Source organism: Agelaius phoeniceus, chromosome 5, assembly GCF_051311805.1.
Source record: "Agelaius phoeniceus isolate bAgePho1 chromosome 5, bAgePho1.hap1, whole genome shotgun sequence".
Taxonomy (NCBI): Eukaryota; Metazoa; Chordata; class Aves; order Passeriformes; family Icteridae; genus Agelaius; species Agelaius phoeniceus.
The window spans coordinates 24,494,246-24,499,926 of NC_135269.1; positions in this window are offsets into that span (position 1 = coordinate 24,494,246).

Here is a 5,681-nt window from a genome sequence, read left to right on the forward strand (position 1 = left end):
CTCTTAAGGTTAATGCTCGAGGTTGAAAGAGCCCCTTACCAAATATCTGAGATCTATAATGAGGAAAGTGACATTTTACATTAAGCCTTAAAGTATATTGTATACTTGCTGCAGCTTTTATAAATCCAGCTATAGCTGAATTATTAGATGTACAGTAAGTAGTAGTTTGACCAGAGTGTAAATTATTGTTTAAACAATAATTTAAAACATTGTTAAATCACTGTTTGATTGCTGTTCAATTATTGCTTAATAACAATTCTATCATCATTCCCTTTTCATTTAGGTGTCAATTAATTATCTTTGATCATGATTTAATCATTAATAAAACGTTTTTAGTTACACCCACATTGATACACTCTTAATAACTCACCTGTGACACACTCCTATGTACAAAAGACTCAGGCCTTAATTTAGAATTAAGGTGTACACAGGTCACTGGCTATCTTCTGTCACTAAAGCAGGCAGGAGCAGCTTTACAAATCCAGGGAACAATTATGCAAAAAGTGACCACACAATCAGGTCCATGAGCTTTTGGGAGGAATGCCTCAAACAGGACACAGACCCCCATTACTGCTGTTCTTTGGGGTTTCGTCCCTCTTGTGTGAAGGGAAGCTTTCACCAAAGAGTCCGTTCGTTCTGCAGACTGGAATTCCATCATAAACATGCACCCAAATAACTCTACCCTGTTTCAACTGCATTTAGCAATATACTTAATACAACACTATGCCCTGTATATATTGCAAAACAGAGTATTAACAGGTAACACAACAGCTGCAATATTCTAAAAGCAAATTGCTTTATTTTTGGAACACACAGACCTAGAGAAGCTGTTCCAGGAATAGGAGGGCACACTACAGATTAAGTTAAACTTAATGCCTTGTATTCTACCAAGGGAAAACAAAAGGCAGGTACCTAAAAACCTGCATCAAGCTAAACCTTTTATCTACATAAAAGGTTTCCTGAAGACATGGCCTTAAGGTCTTCACATAAATGCCCCAAATCCACCAGGTTTCCAGGCAAACACATAACATGCACAAGTGGGGTTTAAGGAAGGACAGGCAGCCCAAACCACCTACCTTTCCTCAAATCTGCCAATTCTACTGGAAAGCCTGGAAGAAGTGAACTAAATTAAGCAACTACAAGTACAAACATATTCTGTGTACATGAACTACAGCTTTGTCATTTCTTGCTTGCGAAATTCTGTAGGTTCCTGTACAGTAAATTAATCAATCTTGAGAAACCTCACTCTTGATGGATTTTCTTTGGCTGACCCAAACTTTGTTTCTGATTCATGACAAGGAATGAGGATACTGTTGGTGACTCCAGAGGGCAAACTTACTGCCTCTGCACTGTGTCCTACCTTTGCAAGTAAAGAATGAACTCTGAACTTAAACTATTTCTTCCCTAATACTCTCCTTATTCTAACATTAAAAAAAAAAGAAATGCAAATCTCCTTTATTTTTGCCCAGAAATTCATTAGAGAGTCCAAACATGTTAAGACAGAATGACAGAATTTAATTACTACTTTCAAAATTACTTTCTGAATCTGTTGCAAAACTTTATCTCTCAGAGAAGGTGGATAAACTGGATCATACTCCCAGTACAGCACAGATAAAAGCAACTAGAAATTAACAAATGAGATTGCATGTGCTGACAATTTGAGTTCATTAAATAGAGCAATTTGATCACACCATCTTGTCAAGATCAGGCTTAGGTATTAAGGCCAAGGTAAAACCAGCCTCTTCCAGAAGCAAGCACTGTAATCACACACAGATTAAAAAGCACATGTGTGTGTGAACTCTGCATGAACCAGTTTTGACCGAGCCTCTGCAATGAAGCAGAATGCTCCCTATGCACTTCATCTAGGTCCAGGGATATCAGAAAAGTTGAAATTCTTTTTTTTTTTTTTAATTACTTGCATTACTATTACATTTAATCTCCTATCATGGTACTTGCTCAACCTAACTAGACCAAATGTCCCTCAGCCACCCTTAGTTTTACATAGACTAAGTAATTGTCAAACACAATTTTTTGTTGCCTTGATGTTGCTTTTTCCCTCAGACACTTGATAAATGTCTAACATCTGTTCTAAATGTACATTTTTCTGGTCTTTTTTTTTTTTTTTGGTAAAGGCTACTAATTAATTCTAGTTCAGAATCTTGCTTTATCTAGTTTGAAAAGTTTTCACACAAGAGACTAGAGAAAAAAATGTGCCAGATTATAAAATGGCTTCTGAAAAACCTTTTCTTTTTCAAGATCTTTTCCTCATTGTAGGATAACACAAAAGAAAGTGTGAGGGCAAATCATCTTGAGAACAGTTGTATTAATTTTTCCTTATACACTCTCAGCAACAAGCCATATTTTAGACCAATTGTTAAAAAATCTGAAATAAGAAAGTACAGGTGGTTTTCTCTTCCAAATAAGAACTAGACACTAGTGGCTAAACATCAGAATGAATTTTCTCTAATGAGAGGCAATGCAGCTGGCAGCAGCTCAGACATTTCTCTCAATATAGTACTTTGATATTTTTCCATCTATTTTTGATGATTTCCTAACATCTTGTACCTTCAGCCCATTTAAAAGCTAATTTTATAGAACACTGTGCTGGTTGTTACATGATTTCAGCTATGATATTTTTCCTTCTGAAATGTGAAATGCAAATTCAACTCATTTCTAGAACTCTTACCCACCACTGAGATTGTTAGAAAACTAAATGTTTCAATAATAGAATTCAATTTACTATTACCTCCTTTAGACCTCACCTCCTTGTTACTTACTTGACACTTGAGTAATAAGTACCTTTATTTTTCTGAATCCCTTTGTTCCATAAAAATTATGTGTACCATCTGGACTGCTGCAGCTGCTGTACTTCAGGAAGAAACTGTAAGATAAAGTGCTAACCCAAACCCTGTAATCCTTCACATTTCTTTACATACAGTAGCAACTCACATTCCTTGTAACCTCTGAAATAAATGTTTATACATTAAAAAAAAATCTTGTGCAACAACAAACGTGCCAAAGTTGTAACCCACTTAACAAAAAGAGATGTAACACATTCTGCAAATACATTTATTTAGTTATTTATAAGATCTCAGGCTTGTCTGAGATCATACATATAGGATACAGCTTTCAAAAGTGTGTTTGTAAGCAGACATATACAGTAGTAACACTTTGTTAGCAAAATTACAAACGAACATCTGGATTTGGTTATTTATCAAGATTCAGATTTACAGGAGAGTCCTCGGTATTTACATTCTCTGGGACCTCGGGACCTCCAGTCAGCAGGGACAAGGAAAAGTTTGTCTTACAGAAGTTCCTGTTTGTGAGGGTCACATCAAGTGAGTATGATGTACCCAAGCTTTGATTCACAAAGTGATCAGTGACTTGTTGCCCAGTTGCTTAATTTTTTTTTTCTTGCTCCATAGTTCAGATCTACCAGCAACCACCTGATCTGCCTCATTTATTTGCCACATTAAAACTGTTCCTGCTTCCTCTGTATTTGCATTTTCTTATATCACTACTCACCTCCTATGATTTGTCTTGTGGTACTGAACATGGAGGTGTCTGCATTCAATTGGACACCACCATTTTTTACTCCACTTCAGCTCTTTGGTAATCCAGAATTACTTTCTTACAATGCTGCCCTCACTCCATCATGTGTGAAGCAAGGTTGAGGCCCACCTCTGCAGAGCTCTGAATATGTTTCACAGGACACTTTTCTCTAGGCATCAGAAGAAAACACTGCTACTGTTTCCCTAGTGAGCCACCCTCCAGCTCCAAGTTACCAACCATTGTCAGCACCAGTGACTGCCAGGTCAGAGTGCCCTGGAGCAAAGAGGAAACAACCCTCCAGAGCCTCTGCCATGAGCATCCCTCAGCCCACCTGCCCTGGGGGATTTCAAAGAGGCTCCAAACACTTCCAGACAGCAGCATGCCATAATCCATGGGAAGGTACAGCCAAGGCTAACCTGGCTCCAGCTCCCCCTGGCTATGTCCAGAGTCTCCCATCCCAATGGGTGAAGGATTCTGCTTGCACGGCAGGTGCCATGAGCTCCCATAACAATCTTATTTCCTCTTCCATTCCACAGAAGAGGAATGTACAGGCATATGCAAGAGTATGGCTTGTATGAGCTTTATACAAAAGCTATGAAAGTCACATACAAGAAAAACAAGGGGGCATTTAAAGACAGATATTTTAAACTACATATAATACTTGCAAAAAGCTGTTTCTGTAACACGGTTTTACCTTTATGTGGCTTTTTAATACCCATTGACCCATTCTCCTCTGGCCTATCACTGCTCTACCTGGCTTTGTCCCATCTGCCTTCATCCAACTTTGAGACTCATCCAGTCACTTCCTTCCCACAAAGACAAAACAAGCCACCTCAACAAGTACCAACAATGAAGGGAGATAAAATTTCCAAAAATTTCTGATAAAGGCACCAAGCTTTGCATTTTCCACATTACTATGCAAAAGGACTCCCCGTGAACTAGAGCAGCCTGGATGTGGCAACTGAGCTGACACTTGCTTTCCCTTGGGGCAGCAGCTGAACCAGAGAGGACACTCAAGTCACCAGGACACAGGAACAAGGCTGTGAGCCTCTCTACCAGTCAGATGCAGGTGCATCACTGCACTCCTGGCTCATTGAATCTGGGCATGGGATGAACCAAACAGCTCAGTGCAGGACTTGTGCACAAGGCAGGACGGCACACCTGAGCCAGGGGCAGGGCTGGCAGCACTCTGTCCCAGCTGACATGGATATGCTCTTGCAGCTTTCAGAGACAAACTGCCAGCAGAGCTGATTATTGCCACTGCACTTACAACAACCACCCCCATGCAATGCTCCAACAGAACAAATAACCTGAAGGATCTGCCAGTAAATACAGGAGCAACCAATGAAATTAACAACTTCCTCATTTAGCTACGTACATCCCACATTTGGAACTACCTGTCTTTGCTCATCTCTTGTGCAGTTAGCGTTCTGCACTTGCACTTCTGTTCAAACCAGTTTAGCTGCTTAGATGTCCACACACCAACTCAGGGAACTGAGATGAAGTCCAGACAGCTCATCAATTTACTTGCTGAGCAACACTACAACCAAAAAAGCTCACACACCAAGGGAGTCATAGGATGTGTATTCCCAAAGAACAAGAATTCAGCTAAACTGTTAAAGCCAACATCAAAATGAGAGAATGCTTTTATAGAATCAATCAACTCTCAGTAAGGGCAACTGATGTGTAACCAAGCAGGCAGGACACAGATATGACCATTTCTATTAGGTAGGAGTAACTTCCTACTTTTGACTACTCATGGGAAGACAGACACAAACAGCCAAGTTGGAATAACAGGAAACTGTAGGGAATAAATCTATATTCAAGATACTGTAATTTGTGCACAACACATGCACTAGCCTGAATGCAGAAGTCAAGATTTAGCCTATATTGAGGGGTGACCTACTTCAAATATCTCTTCTTGAGAATGGGAAATCAAGACTATGACCAAAAGCCATGCACACAGCAACACACAATTGTAATTTGAGTTCATTCAGTCATGAAGATGAGCCCTTAGGCATTTTGTTCCAATTTAAAACACAAGTTATATATACAATTTGAATAAAGCACTTCCACATTTAATTTAAGCAAAATAATTTTTATCAGAAAGTTACACAAACCCAAAAAGC